General features: G+C 44.7%; 1 protein-coding gene across 3 annotated transcripts in view; it reads left to right on the top strand.

Annotated features, from left to right (window-relative positions):
• The window catches only part of LOC111246362 (uncharacterized), an 81,891-nt gene that overhangs the window by 39,441 nt on the left and 25,342 nt on the right, over positions 1-17,108 (top strand). The gene's annotated exons all lie outside the window — the stretch shown is intronic.

A 17,108-nucleotide genomic window follows, 5' to 3' on the forward strand; every position in this document is an offset into this window, starting at 1 on the left:
TCTTATTACCACCGCCACTGCCATCAAAAGACATTGGGGGAACAACAGTCATGGGGATGTGGGGAGAAGTTGATTTTCAATGCAACTTATCATCGTTTCTGTCTCAACGGTCGCCTGTCACGTAGAGTATGAGAAGGGCCCGACGTGATTTGTCGATGATCTCATTATTGAAAGCACACATAGAAGTGTGCACTTGAAGCAAAGGCAGTCTAAGAGTCGGGAAACAGCTGAGACCAACAACTCCCATTCGAACCTGTGAAGCTGCATCAATATTTTTCATTGCTGATACTTGCTTTTGCTGCTTAGAACGTACATTTTGAAAAACTATTATGTATTTTGGTCTGTTTTTTTTTTCTAAGTCGAGTACTTCCGCTTGGCTTTGAGATAGAATTCATACCTGCTGATTAACAATTGTATTGCTATATATTAGTAGATCCTATTCGACGGAACAGACTGTTAGGTCTTTCGGCTTAGTAAATATTTGTGCTCGCAGGCAGTCTTTCATATCTTCTTATAGGCTTTTGCAATCAGTCAGATGCGATATCAGAGTTTTTTTTAAGGTAGTAAAAACCTATTATCATATCTGTTTAGCCATTATACATACTTGTATTAAGGTGTGACATTAGCCAGATACTGCTATTTGTCAGTTGATCACTGTTAACGCTTCACTTTGATGCCGTTTAATACAACCGAAATTGTCCCTATCAGAATACCATCGACGTATAATTTTTGCCAAATACAATCGTGGTTGAGAAGCTGAGAATGAACAGCGGCCGAGACTAGAACCACCGAACACCATTGTCTGTGCTCGAAGTTCCCAAAGTCTTGCAAAGTTACCCGTTGCCTGGACGACTGGATGGCAAAATAAAGCGCTAGCTAGACAACGGCTGAAACATGTCAGAGCTCCCCATCGCTAACAAAAGCACTTGCACGCCCTAAATAGAGCTGTCGCTGGTTGGTACCGATACTCTCGCGGCAGCTACTACAAAATCTAGCAGCAACAGCAGTAGCGGTACAAGTGGCAGAATGGCAATTGTACCCCGTCTCAACCCTCCTGTCTCAGTTTCTATTTCAATGTTCATTTACTAAATGTGACTCACTCCTCTTGACACCCATGTAGCTCGAGGCCGCTGCCCGCAGTTCTCAAACTCCCACTTACTTCCTTCCGTCCCTTGTTCCTCTGCGGCCTCACTAGAGCCCTGCACGAGGTGTTCCCTGCCGCTGCAGGCTACTGATGGTACCTAGCCGGTAGCGACGCCATGCAGTGCAGGTGCTAAGATGAGCGCTATCGCGCGGTGCTGGTATCTGAAGGCCAGTAAGTCGCCGCTGTTACGACTGACTCTCCATAGGCTTCTCTGTGCCTGTCCCCCGTGCTTGGATGTGGCTGTGCGTGCATGTGTCTGCGAATGTAAGTGGATAGCATGAACAACGTGTGCGGAGTACATGAGCACAATTCCTGCGCGTGGTCGAAGACGACGGCATTATATGAATGAGCATTTCAGGAAAGATGTGTCGAAGCGTCTTCCCTTATTTGTCTTATAACTAGCCAGTATATGCACATATAGAAGGGAACGAGGGGCGAAGCGTATTTAAGTAGAGCGCATGAAGGAAAGTCTAAAAAGTCACTCTTCTGGTCAGTAGCAGATTTTGAAGCCAATCTCGACACTGAACAGGTCCCTTTCATTTGATGTCAGCGGCCTTTACAGCCGCGACCGCCTCTCCACTGCAGTGAAAAGCAAGATATAGTGTGCTGTATATTGTAGCGCCCTTGCACCGCACCGAAGCATTGTGGCGGCCTCCACTTACGCCGAATACTTATTCTCGCTCACCCTTCACACCTCCATAAGTTCTCTATGTCCGCCAGTCGTCCCGCGCCATGTTACCATAGGCGACTTTCAGTCGAGGCAAGCAATACCCTAAGGCTCTATGCGGTTGTCTTTGAAAGATGAAGTGATATTTGCCCGCAATGCCGGGTACTTTCAGAATATGCAGCTACATGTATTTGAAAGAAGGAACTTGCGATGTCGACGATTACAGAGATGAGCTGTACAGCAGAGCGTATATAGGTTGATATGTTTAAACAACCACACTGAATTATATCACTTCGTAATTAGATTCAAACGAGAGCAAGAGTTAGCAAGAGAAGGAGGGGAAGACAGGGCGGGTAGGCGCCAGGAGTCAGGAGTTACCCCAGATGACTATTATCGCGCACGTCGCTCACGTTGCTCACTGAAGAGTACTATAAGGCTACGGTTCAGTCATAAGCTTTACTACAGCAAACTTCGCGTTCGTGCTTGAAACAAGACCAAGGGGGAAACAAGGAAACAAGGATATAGTCAACCCGCCATTCGGTGTCAGCTATATATTCTAATACCGCCTATTAACCAAAGGATTGCGGCAGCCTTTGGAAAGGGTTACAAAGCGTTTACAACGATAGTAGACATTGGCTTGTACATTGGTAAAGCAGCTTTTTCAAACCACGCTGCATTTTGGGTCTGGCATCGTGAAGGGTGTCTAGCTATCAGGCGGTTTCAATACACACTTACAATACGCTGCCCCTGATATCGGACGAAGCAGCCATGCTTGTGGTCGTGACGGTAATGCAACTGGTAGGGCTTGAGAAACGTGATTACTTCAGCATTTTGGCAATAATTACCTTTTTGGACAAACTTGGCCAAGAACTCATTGTGCTACGGACGATAGCGGAAATAATTACGAATGTAATTTCTCAGAGTTTATTTGCATAGGTTATGTCTGCAATTTAGCTGAGATATAGCTAATGATTTCCTGTGCAAGAACTATTGTTTTGAAGGGTATTACGAATATACGTATAGTTATGCTAAGTAAATTTTGTGCCTTAAAACAGGCAGTTAAAAAGTTCCTATTGGGCCTGCGTTGGCAATACTCGAACGATTAATACGATTCTCGTCTCCTTACGTGAGCAGATTAAGCAAAGAGACGTCATCAGCGTGTAGTTTATCGCTTAACTTACGCGTTTCAATTGCTCGCTCGTTAGAGCGGCAGCTCACAAGAGAATACGTCACCCAGTAGTCGTAACCATGAGTAATTTCATTTCAATTCCTGTGAATCTCAATGCATTTAGACAGCTTCAACAACAGCTTCATCAAGAATGCTTAGCTCCAGGTCACACTATTTGGCCTGAACTTTTTCTCTCGTTGTCACGATAGTATCGGCAAATTTAGTGAAAGCGGCATCGGTTCGATCGTCCCATTGGCTGTTTTCGACCCCCAAGACCCTACGAAGCCAAAACAAAGGAAACAAGAAGAATGACCCAGAACGCGTACATGCCACCGCTAGAGATATGTCCAGTGGGAGCTCTTGTTATTTCGGCAAGAAATCTTGTTCCATAGAAGAGGTAGAATATCAGGCTCAAGTTAGCGATTAATGCCAGCCCTACGGAGTTGGCTACGAGTGCCAATGTAGTACAACTTTTGTGTCCTTTAACCTAATCAAAGGCTAGGGTCACGGACAAATTGTAGCAGGCCCAAGAACCATTATGAACAAATAGGTATGTCGGCCAATTGTTCTCGTTGTTGTCATTGCTATTGTTGTTGTCGCTGTTATTGTTTTTGTTGCTGTCATTCTTAGTATCTTAATTTGCATTTACACAGCCGAGCAGACGCGGCGTAGCGGCAGGTGCCCGGTGACCACTGGTCGCACGCAAGGATCCACTTGGGCATCTTTCATAGCGAAGCAATGGTCATACAATAGTGGGTTTGTCACATGTAGGAGCGACTTAATCCGGTAGCTTAAGCCATTTTTCACTGTCAAACGCGATGCGGAGGTTTCTTATACGCGGGCAGTGTGTGAGCTCTCCGTGTTAGACGGTTCCGCCCCCCGGCAGGCTCTAGCCATCACTAGCGATTGGCCAAGACGCATCTTTTTCCTGATCACTATTGCTGCCACAGTAGTTACAAAGTTAGCTGATCATTTGTAGTATATGTAACTGCTAGTTTAAATAAAGACATAAGCACAATAGTTCGTGTATCGTGCTAACCGACTATAATACGGATACGGCTGACGCAGTAGCTGTCGTAGCAAACAGGCTTGTGCTGACGGAAATGTCGATAATAGCGTGCATATCAGTAGCAGTGTTCCTGACTCATTTCTATTCGTTTCTAATTAAATAAAGACAACCGCAACAGCAGCTATATATTTCATGCGGTAAATGAGCTTGAGGGTTTAACTTATACGAAGACCTTTCGAAACTGGATTGCGTGCAGATAAAGCTAAGACTAATTTTTAATGATATCTTTCATAAAAGTATTCTGAAACACGGTGTAAAGAACGATATCCTTCTATGGAATAAGCGAGTCGTACGGGAGCTAAAAGAGCCTGAAGGTGGATATCTGTGCCTGCCATGGCGTCTACAAGTCGGTTCGTCATAATAATGGCTGTGCCGTAATCCAAAGCTAACAACTAATGGGTTTAGAAACCCGGGGTATTTACGTAATATATTCGAAACGAAAAGCAAAAAGGCAGCTGTACATATTTTAATCGAAAGGCAATATAAGCAGCAAGGACCTAGCCCTGTTATCTGGAAAAACAAGTCATGTAAACCTTAGCTGTTTATGTAATTGGCCATATTCACTGCGAGCTCGCATAATGTTCCGTATTCGATTCTTATTCACAACCCTTCGGATCCAGAAAGTGTCGAAAATTTACTAATGCGTTTTTCAAAAGTTATAATTTTGAGATAAAACGTCTTAAAGTACTTGTCGCGATCGACATGTCATCACCCTATTGCTTTGTTTTCATTCACCGGAGGCTCAAAGCTCACTGGTGGCGCCTGACTACAGAAAGCAGAGCTCCTTTTAGCGGCGCGTTTATTCGAATTTGTGCTTAAGGTCGTTTCATACAGGATTCTAAATTTACTCGATGAATGGGCACTAAGATGTCCCTCAATTGGGTGCACTTCTGCCCAGACAGGTCCATATTCGTTCGGTGGGCATTTCCACATAACTATTATGTGTAAGTAGAAGTTATTCGACAAGAGTCAGTTTATAATGGAGATAAATAAATGACACTAATCGAAAACAGTTATCAGCTAATCAAGTTAAATGCCACTACAGAATCGGATGAGGATGTTTATATCGATTATCTATAGCGTGTTTTTCACGCACGCTTAGAGCAATTCGTAAAGGCGTATCATCGGTTTCGCGGTTCGATTCAAATAGCTGCTTTTTCTCATAATAATATGGCTCATCTTTCTGAGTATATTAATAAGATTCGAGATATTTTACGTAGACCGCCACATGTATGGATACGTCCACATGTCCCGGTCTACTTGACGCCTTTGTCCGGACATCTATGCAAAGTCGAGCGTTACATTGTCGTCCACCGTTTGACACGTCCTGTCTTTACACTATCGATGCTCTGTGACACTCGCTCCCTATCCTTATTTTTTTTTGCTTTCGTTTGAAATCGTTAGGACCACCCCGAGGCAGTCTGATTAGCTACCACTAAAATGATGAAGTGTGTCTTTTCTTTTGGGGAAAGACCGAAAATCGTCCAGACAACTGCCACGGCTGTTCTGAACACCCCTGACGGTGTTGTTGTGGTTGCGTCAGCAACGGGACTCCAGCCTGTCGATCGACATCTCGAAGGAATAAGAGTTGAAGTTTTCCGCCCGGGCCTCGCTTGCTGTGATATCTGCTGCAGCGCCTGCTCGCAGTAAACATCGCACGCCTGTTTCAAATATGATTTTGCTTCTTCTCTCTACAGACCCTTTCCTGCTGGTTGTCTTCAAATTTTGATCAGAAGTGGCTGGCTGCGGCCACTCAACGAGCACAGCGAGTGGCGTTTTCTTGTTCCTGAAGCCGCTCCTCGTAGCCTCGCGAGGTGTCCCCGAGCGAATCGGCGAACGGGCCATCAGGGAGAAGTTGAAATGATTTCACTGTTCTTCGACAGTAGTACTCTGGCGATTGGCAATCCACCTCGAAGGGAGTTCGCCACACCTGGGTGATCCATCAGACCATCGTATAGGACCTCGGATAGCCAGTCATGAGCAGGCAATTAAACGCTGTCGGACGCTAGAGGGGGCTGCCCATAGAGCAAGCATGACGGGAACATGTGACACGCAATGTGGTACTGAAGCTCAATGAAGACACCCACCATAGCAAAGCTCAAAAATAGTGGCATGTATGCGTGTCCATGTGCAGGTATGTTCGGGATGGTGTGAGACCGTGTGCCACATTAGCGGCGCTGTGTGCTTTTGGGTTTGTGTTTTTCTTAATGTAAGCTATTGTAATGTGCTGCGATGGCAAGAGCTATGTAAACTTTTCTAGCAAACACGCGTATTTCGATATATGTTTTTGATTTACAGCAGCAGAAACTTACAAATAGCAGCTTCAAGTTTATCCCTGCTACTTGTACGCTGGAAATATCTATCACAAATTGAGATTTTATTAGCACCACGATCACCATTGTCAACTTGTTATAGAAAATATTTAACCTTCGCCACTAAGATAATCGACTACAAAATGAATAATGAATGTTTGTTTCAGAGCTGCTTCTCAGCGGTGGTAGTCGATATTTAAGGCGTAATCACCTACGTAGGTCAACCTTTTGACGAGACGTGCCGCCATCCACCCGAAATTATTCTCGTTCTTGGAACAGAAACAATGGCATCTACCTCACAGACAAAAGTTACCCAATATAAAAAAAAGCGAATAGAGAAAGAGTGAATAGACTAGAAGAGTAGAAAAAATATCTACACCACCTTAAATGCGGATGCCTTGCTCACAAACAAATGCCGTACACAGCAATCTTGTCACCTGAATGATTGCTATCTATGGGGTCATCAGGTTGTTACTCTCCCCGTTATAGCTATGAGCTTAGTTACCTCACAGACTCATCTCACCCATGCTCCATCGAATGGACACAGAAGATGGAGGGGCAACTTCTAGGGATCAGATTCAATCAGTCGTTTGTCTATAGATGAATGGGCTGCAATAATAGAACAACGACAGAACAAGATTTCGTTCCGTAATATAACGACTGGACTCATTTGCGGTTAAGAAACAGCAGCATCCCAAAGCCCCAAATCAACGCCATCTTAAGGAGCTCAACGTACATGCTTGCCATCCAACTTTTCGTGTCATGTCCTAGCTTACTTCGTTAGGGGCTTCGCTTGGTTTGAGCACTCCTGCTACCGTCAGACGGTGGGTTGGTTTCATAGCAGATATTTGTTCCAACGAAAGATCTGCTATGAAACGATTGAAGAAAAACACGAACAGATATAGTTCATTGAAAAGCTGACAAGGAGAGCGCTTTGGCGATTTTGAGTGTGGCCATTTTTTAGTCCTGTTCCCTCGTCGATTTCGTGCTGACTCGCCGATGTTCTGAATGTGTGGGAACACACAATGAACACGGATGTGAACGCCGCGATAGAAAAAAATAAGAGCTTGTCCTTATTTTCATACAGTCGCCGAAACCTCTTTGATGCCGGAACGCTTCGTTTACGCGACGCTGACTTTTCCTTTTTTCGAGCTCATTTCGCCAGACTCGCATTTAGCTTGAATACTTCAGATCCTGCGCTGTTTCGCTGTAAAAGTATGCTCGCCGGCACGATTCGCTGGTAGCAAACATTGATTCGACAATGCGCAGTAGCTTTTGTCGTAATATACCTCAACAAATTAATGAGAAATTGAAACAGATACGTTTATGCCTATAGCCTAACCCATAAACGTAACGTTGATGATTAAGCACACATAGCCTTTTCTCTGAGGCTTCTATGAATGCTATCGGTAATTAAATCATAACGTAGTTACCTGCAACCGTAAGAATTGTCTCGGCCTCAATGAACTCTATTATCGAACAACAATCATCTATACTTGTCTATTTACTCAATTGCGTTACGATGTTCTTCGCGGAAGAACTTGGGGTATTTGCACCTAGCCAATGAAAAGCAGTTTGTTTTTATCGGTTTAGTGAGAACCGTGTTTTGTGGGTCCCGCCAACGGGAAAGCAACCGTACAAATGACTGCAGCAGATCTAACGGCATCAGCTTCAGCTACCACAGCACGACCCATCTCTCATAGTTATTCGCTGCTTTATCGTTCAAGTTAGAAGCTGACATAGGGAAGTTATATGGATGAGCAACAAAATTTCAGAGGAAAAGGATTCTGGCCACGATTCTTCCCATCAGTTAGAAACAGGACTTAACTTAAAATATGCGATCACTTTTTCGCTCATAGGACCTGTGCGCGTTTAGTTGACCCTGCAGTTTATAGATATTGCTACTCCAAATCCGACAGACGACACCACTGGCGTAAATAAAGAAACCTACCTTTTATAGAGTAAAGCGTTGTCTCGTACGGTTATCACTGCCATGCGGCATTTTCCGGTGTAGAGAAATAACGGTAATAGACGGTCGTACCATTACGAACGGAGTTAACAGAAGCTGGACGTGCCATCGTGATCACTTACCTTTGATTATTACCTATCTACAATTTCATCAATCGTATCTAATTCGAGCAGTTTTAGCTAAACTATTTCGTAGAACTAGTTCTTATTATGATTTTTGACAAATTCGTCCTGGTTTGGTTGCTTGTCGAGTAAAGCCGATCTTCATTACGTCGTACCGAAGATCTTGACAATTCTTTCTAGCTACGAACGTCTTTGTCGCACATCGGTTTGTAACATGGAGCGTCTATGAGAAAAAGTTCACAGTCAATTGAACGCTTATTTCGAAGTGATCAACCCGAAGCCAAGGAGCGAACTGATCCCGACCTCAAATGATTACTACTATTACGTCAACATGACTAGCGAAATTAACCGCAGACACGTGTACTATTCTGGTGCTACGATGCGCAAGTCTACTGAAAATAGCAACCAGTCGGTAGATGACGATCACGACGACGGTGAGGACCGACAAGGAGGCAGGCAGGCAGGCAGACAGCAGAAATAACGACAGCAATATTGAAACGACGCCATATTCGCACACTTGCTGCATCCCCTCTACCCAGAATTAACGTAGAAAAGACCAGACCGAATGGGGAGGAGGGAAGGGGTGTGACACCGCAAGCAGTCCTCCACCCGAGCAATCTGCGTCTAGAAACGACAACAGCCCTCTCCTCTGTCTCTCCGCGTTTCTCACACGAAAAACTCTTGTCTTTTTTTCGTTAACCTCTTTGACGCTACGTCGCAAAAACTGCCGCCGCCGCCGCCGCCGCCGTCGATATCAGCTGGCGTCATCATCGGCGCCGTCCTCGTACCGTCCACGGTACCCGTATAACTTTACGTCGATTATAATATTTTATGCAATTATTAACGGTAGAGCAGCATCAACAGCAGTTAGTCGTTGCCGTTGCGATGGCCTACCCGAAAGAGAGATGGACAGAAAGCGAGATAATCAGATCATTTGTGGAGCAGCACCCGCGACGTTTATGTATGTCCGTACAATATGTACGGAGAACGCTGAGAAAATACCTCAGAAGTGCTCTTATTCTACTTGTATTACTGCTACAGAGCGCTTAGCGACTAGAACACAACTCGCATCAATAGAAGCAGCAGACGGCTCATTCTGGTCGAGCGTAAATGTAGATGTGGACGCAGACGAAACAAAGTTTCGGCTCGTCTGAGACTCGCCTGCTTTGACCGGTAAAGAAGAAGGCCGGAGTCCACGGTAGTAATAACTCTACTGCCGGTCGATGTAGTGTGAGTGTAATAATAACGATAATAATGGTGGCAGCCGCAGCAGTAACGGTGGCGTCAACATCAGCCGGGCCGTCGTCGCATTGCCGGCATGAGAGAAGAGACGCTGTGACTGCCTATCTGACTGGCCGCCTCAGAACGAACCAAGCCGAGAGAGCATAATCGTATCCTATATCAGATTTGGTTTATAGATTATTAAGGAGGCTTAAAGTATCTGACAGTGCCATGGCAGACGGCGGGGGCTTTTGGTATTAGCCCCCATCAAATGTTTTCTTTCAATCCCTTTCTGCTTGTCGCTAACACCCTTCGTTTCTATTTTTTCTCATATGTCGCAACAACAGATTGCCGCTGGTGCTGCAGACGCAAACAGACGTCGGCTATCTCACCTAATTGTGAAGAATGTAGCAATTGCCGTACGTGCGTGTGCGCAAAAAGTAGATCATAGCAATGCGTTATGGTGGCAAGCGCGAACGCGACAGTAAAGCCATGATCAGCCGAAAGAAGGCGGGGAGGTCGAGATGGACTTTGGGTGAGAAAAGTGCATGAAAAAGCGACGATAGTCACGGCTCGTCCGATATGGGCGGGGCGACTAATTCAATTCTTAGCAGACTCAATCTCAGAAAGGACTCAGAACAATCAACTGGAGTCAGGGCATGCGATGACGTCAGAAGCCAGCAACAAGTTGCTCCCCTCAAGGAGACGGAAACGCCGATATGAAAAAAGGCCCGTCTCGTTTCGCAGAAACAACCTCAGCCAGCCGAGATACATCGGTTACTGGCAGAGCGCGAAACAGGCGAAGTTAATGTTCGCGGCTATTATTTACCACAGATTACTGCTGTACGGTAACGAGTCGGCCAATGTACACGATACGGCAAGAAAGAACGTCAAAAGTTGACACTTTGAATAAGTTGCAACCGACGAAAGCTATGGCTTTCCTGTTGCTTAATGATGATCATTTCCAGTTAAGGAGAATATCGGTAACGCGTTCAAGCGGCCTTTCAGCGATCCATAACGATGTCGAAGTTTTACGAAGCGGAACCCCACTGGCGGCGAAGTGTTAACGTATAAAAATAGATATGAGCATCACACATATCACGTACGTACGTAAGACGTCATTGCGTGATACTGGAATCATTCCGATATGGACAGAGATCACGATACGAATGTCTTTACATGCATCATTAATTGCATTTATATTTCATCACTGATTAGCTAGACAGTAACATGTATGTGCGTGCATAGTTATTTGCATATTTATCTGATCAACACCGAAGTATAATTCTTCAGATTTCTGCAGTAGGTAACCCTTGTCTGCTGAGTCAACTGACACTAATAATTCAATGAAGACCATCGCGTTTTCACGACAACGCCCATGGACCGTTTGGCCATCTTCTTCGGTGTCTTTTCGCCAGCTGCCAACGATGTAGGCTCGTTCCAGTCAGCTCGATCCATCGACCGCTGTGCCAACAAACGCCCAGCAATCTGCACATGTGTTGCTGGGTAATGACTCGGGCAAGAGTCGACGGTGACTCTTTACGTAGCGGCAGCAGCGTCACGGATCGACCGACTTGCTGAGCCAAGCTTCGCGTACTAACGCTCTCTTCAACGAGGCGCAATACCTCGAATGACTGACTGCTTGCCTCTTCCCAACATGTCCTGCTGGCCAAATATAGGTTGACTGAAATCTAGTACATAATTTATGCATATATATGGCGGATTTCACGACTTATTATTATCATGCTAATGCAGCTGGTCGATTGCGATAAGCGGCACAAATTTCCTATAGTAAGGATTTCTATTGAGCTACCTAACTGCTGTTTTTCAGTCTCGTATCTATCTCAAGTAATTCTGTGCTACGTCACTGACGTCGTTTCGAAAAAGTACTAGAAGAGGCCGGTACGATATAAAATATAAAATGAAGAGGATAAGGGCGGGACATAAAACTGGCGCTCATACTAGTGGTAATAATAATACGACCATAAGTGGAAGCTAAACGTTTATAACAGATATCAAGATTTGTGAGCAAGGGGTCATCGGAGACAATGATTTGTGTTCAAGATGGAATCTTCCATAGCTCGATCTTTTGGTCGTTGGTATCGCATCTTCGATTCCTTGCTGGCATTGTTGTTTTTCTGCCATCTTCACAAATCTTTTTATCATTTCGTTGCTGTTAATAATTAACTCGTCGACCGAACGTCCTTTTCGAATATGTCCGGTCTCCGTCCGTTGACGGCGGCGGATCACGTTGTTGTAGTGGCGTTCCGGTCAAATGTTGTTACATCGCTGCCGCTACCGCTGCTGCTTGGTCCTCTTCGTGAGTGGCCTCTTTTACCGTGTGTCTCCTTTAAACTGGGCATTCGGTTCGTGTTGAGATTTTGTTGGGCTTTGTCGCGCGGCAGCGTTCTGTCTCCTGCGGCGCATCGTGTCTTTGTGTTATTCTCTGCGTGAAGAATACCAACCGATTATCAGTGCTCGTAGAAAGTACGGTGACATGTGTTAAATCAGCCGCAGTAAAGAAGAGGGCGTAGCTAGGTTTGCAGCTCCCGGCTTGTCCATGTATAGGTACAAATCTGAGATGTTCATCAGCAGTTTGCTCCACTAACGATGCTGCCTATTCAATCCTTACATTATTCATGTTGAATTTCAAAGTTGTACAGGAAATGGTGAAGGTACAGTCTATACCATTGGATGCAGTGGCTATTCCTGGAACAAAAGAAAGTGTCGGATTCGGCTCCCTGGCTTCGAGATGGCGAACGCCGAGATTCAGCAATGGGCGTTGTTTTCCCTTTAAGGAAGCCAGCCATTCGAGAGTCTAAGCTCGAACGACGGCTTGCGCTGACAAATACCAAGCAATAATAATTAATTAATAAACCTCCTGGTTGTTGTTTTATGCATTGACCTGTTATCTATTTTCAGCCATTAGCAAAATTTCAGCTAATATATTTTTTTAAGATGAAGAAGGCTAATTTAACATCGACCCAAAAAAAAAACTGCCAACGTCACACGCTACAAGGTACGCATGCGTGACGGAAGTTGTTGTTAAAAACTATGCGTAGCTTTCACAGCTACCAGCCGTTAGTTCGATGACACCTCAACGATGCTAGCTCGTCCAGAATCGTTCTTGTCAAAATTGCCCTTGTAAGCAAGGTTACCATGTGGACTGAACTTACTCGTACTACCCCAGAACATTCATATACATATACTCACTTCTGATTGCCGTTTATCCAGCAGGGATTGTTCACTTCTGACAGCTTGTGAAGGCACTGTCAATACTTTCATCGAATCGTCAGGAGTTTCTGCTTTCTATTGCACGAACTTTCCCAGCCGCCTCTGCTACACGTGTACACTTTGGTTAGCATACTGTGTTCGATAATCTGTGTCCGTACAAATGCGCGCCATCGCCGATTGGCACACTGTCAACGTCCGGGTGGTCCTAGTAGGAATAAATTGGCCGCAAAGCTGAACAGCATTGTTTATTGCCCGCTAAATTTTTGTGTCCGTGGATGTTATGTTAGTGTGTGTCGTTGTTATTGTCGTTCGTGCTTGTCGCTGGCCGTATGTTAGGCTCGATGGACGGACGAGAAGAGAGCCAGCAGCGGCCTCATCAGAGTGTAATACTGCCGGCAGTTATGGACAGACAGGAGAACATGGATCCGATTCATCAATTCAATAGCAATCAATACATTGGCCCGAACATGTACCCACAGCCGCGCTCACATTAGCGTACATATACAAACCAAAGAGATAGATGCGGTTGCACACCGATAGAAGGGGGCAATAGGCATACGGACGGCGCTGGGCACGAGATAGTGGACAAAGTAGTCGTCGAACAAAGGTCTACCAGTTGTAGAAAGTCCAAATAACAGCGTTTGAAGAAGTGTCATTGGCACCGATGTAGTGGATGTCGTTGGTAACAGTTGATGTCGAAAAGTCAGCACGAAGTATAACTAACCAGAAGCTGGCATAGCAGACCGTACGTACAGCTCTTGTTCCCGCAGTGCATAATTAAAGACCCCAGGACCCGCAGCGAGCGGGGTTGCGTTATGAACGTATCTGTGTAATAGCGGATTAGCCCGAATTAAACTTTCGATTCAAAATGAGCGCTGGCTCTAGTACTATAGGTACCAATGAGCTGACTGACTGGCTGGTCGCTGTCCATAGAAGACCACATTCCTTGGCAAACCGCGAGACAGAAAAAAGCGATGCTAATTTTTTGACGCGAAATTAGTGAGAGATTCAGTGCATAAAGAAACTCGTTGGCAGTGGAACTTACTAGTTTTTTCTACCTAGATTTCGGCACAACTTAAGGAAAGTCACTTCGCGTTCTCGAGGCCCAGCGATTCTGACTACTTGATTGTTCTCTATATCAGATCATTGGGCAATTTGCAACAGTGCTAGCATCGATCTAAGTTAACATTGCAGGTGATGGAAAAGACACTTTTTACTAAATACAATTCAGCCAATCTACGGTTGTCCAAGTACACGAACCCCCACGAGATGCGGGTATTCGATAGACCGAACAGATAGCGGCAACGGCTACCTCAAAGCGCTAAGCCGTCCCGCTCCAAAGGCGATTAGAGTCAATGTAAGATAAAAATTACGAAATTTCCAAAAAAACAGTACTCACATAATGATATAGCGAATATTATCCTATATTAAACTTTAAGTAGATTGTATTTTTTGACCGAACTGTCTTCAGTATAAAAGATGTCTAAAAGCATTAGTATCTTACTGATTAGCTTCGACAAGCGGGCTATTCTGCGTTTTGTCATCTGTATTCTTGCATGCATTTTAAGCTATACAGTCTTCTGTCAAGTGCTCGATATTACTTGCGCATGAACAAGCAATCCCCCAACCGTCTTGTTATTTTTAGCCCACTGCAGTGTGGGCGAATCACCGCTGCAGTTCCCTAAAAACCTTTAGGAACAATTTCAACCAGAGCTTCCACCCTGTTTCTTCTGTGACTTCTTACTGGCCCGTCGTCCGGTCGAAATCCTCTTTTGGGTGTTCCATAACAACTCTTCCAGATGCAGCGACTATATTATCCACCTGCAGTATATAAATACATATGTACATACAAACATTAGTGCTGTTCGTTGAGATGTTTTGTTTTGCGTCTGACCCCTTCAACTTCGTTTCTCACCTTCTTCTGCAGTCTTTCTTCGTCCAAGCATTGGCGGGCCAATTTATTGAAATGCGATAAAGCGATCGAATAGAGTAAAACATACCCACATTTGCCCCCTTCTTTACTTCCGCATTAAAGGCCCTAGCTACGTCTTCAGTACTTTACTCAGTTGTTTCGCCGCTCCGCTGTCGCTACCTCAAAGAGAGCAAAGAGTTTCTTCATCAAAGCGTTTGCCGCGTCGCTCGTTCCTTTGCTATAAACGCGGGTCGAGGGATGAAGGTAAAGGCACCACTAGCAAGGGCTATGTTTACCCCTGCTACCGCGGCAATCAGCAAAAGAAAAGAAGAAAAAGGGGCAATGGACAACCCAAGGAGATCGGTGGAGGCCCCGAAACGGTGTGGCTACACCTCGGTAATTACCGAGCTATGAATGTTGTCTTGTAGCGGCGTAAAATGTAAAGGCGGCGGGTGCGCCACTACTGGCGGCGCGTCAGAACTTATGCGATGCTGTCGCGTCAGGTGGAGTTAAGAACAGCGGTAATAATACTATACACAGGCAGATGCCATTCCTGCGGCCGCCATCAAAGACGTGACCACTCGCCTACAAAGTGACTCACATTTCTACCAGCATTTGCCGGCAGATATTGCTACCCTGGCCTGTTTCTCAAGTCAATGATCACTCATTCAGCCACATTTATCTTTAGGTATAATGTACTGGGGGGATCGATAGAATTGTTAGACGAATCATTCGAAACGAACGGCAGACGATGGAAGACATTTTCGAACTTAACTCTCTGTTTTCCTCCTTATAAAATTTAGAGTTTTTCAATTTCGAATTAGCTTTTGATTAGCTGGTGAAATTGATGCTTTACGTTGCAAGGTATCGTCGAGTGCATGTCGGCAAATTTTCAGCGACTTGTCTGCAATAAAACCTTTCGGTGCCGAGGACGTGTTGTCTCGGCCCGTTGTCCTATAAAACTGCAAGTTGTTAAACTTGTATCTCTACGCCCGTTCCTTAGCGACTGAGCTAATCAACAATATTGAAATTTACCGCAGTAGGATTCGTTCGAAATTGTCCAGATCTTGTTTCGATGTTAGCTCCCCTACGCGTGCCACCAGCCCGCCCGCTACGATTCCGTTACACTGACAATACCGGTCAATAATTCTTCTATCCTTGCAAAGTAGTTTAATGCTAAACGCCATGTTTACCGCATTTGTTCAACAGGCCAATTTGCTGCTCTAGTTGAGTTCGGAAATCGGCGACATGGGGTTTGTTTGTGACTCGGATCCCCGCAGCGATAAACTCGAGACAGAAATCATGAAGCGACTGGCCGGACCCGTTATCGGTTGACTTGTTACTGTTAATCAATGGGACTTATAGAAGCATATGGTTACAAAGATCGCATACATAGACTCCTAGGCATCATACAGAGGGCAGCAATGTTCGAAACAGCGAACATCTAGTGCGTAAATCGACTAAGGGATCTCTGCAAATAGCCGTACACCATCGGAAACCAACCCAGCAGAAATCGGGCGAACACAACAACAGTGACAACATTAACAATCAGAGGAACACTCAGATTCCCCAATAGAAATATTGACAGGTGGGACTAGGCGTCATCAACGTCAACTTACCAAACTCAGCTCAATAGCAATCGTAATATCGACACTAAGCAGATTGTGGTTTGAACTTAAGCTAAATATCCTATGTCTTGCTAGTTAATTAAATGTCAACTTGATGACGCTCTGACATCATAGGAGAAACACAACAGTAACAGAGGTGAAAGTGATTTTTGAACGCCGCGCTCCGTTTGTTATGTTGCCTGAACGCTAATAAAGTCTATTATCTGTATTCATTAAAAAAAGAAAAGTAAAAATTCATTAATTCAGCTGATACTTACTGTAATATTAGATCGATCGGCGCATTAAGAGACCAGAGCAAAGCGCGCTCGTCCGGTAATTGTACGTCAGTGCGAACGTATTTCGTTTTGTGCCGATATCTCTACCCAGAAGAACGGAGGATATCAGAAGAAGCTCCTCGGCGAAGCTACAAACGCAGAGAGACGCTTTTCTAGGAAAAACAAAAAAAAAGCTCAGCCTTGATTGGCTTCCCTTTTTTCGTCACAATAAATTTTTAAATAATTTTTGCCATTATCAGCGTCGTTGTATTTGTAGATACGCGTACACAAAACTTTTTTGCACAATTACAGACAATTGGCAGATCAATATCTGCTCAAAACTACAAACTTTTGTTATTTATTTATCGAAAGAATAAAAACAATACATCGGCTGAAGTTAGAGCAATT

Source organism: Varroa destructor, unplaced genomic scaffold, assembly GCF_002443255.2.
Source record: "Varroa destructor unplaced genomic scaffold, Vdes_3.0 BEIS01000003.1, whole genome shotgun sequence".
NCBI classification, from domain to species: Eukaryota; Metazoa; Arthropoda; class Arachnida; order Mesostigmata; family Varroidae; genus Varroa; species Varroa destructor.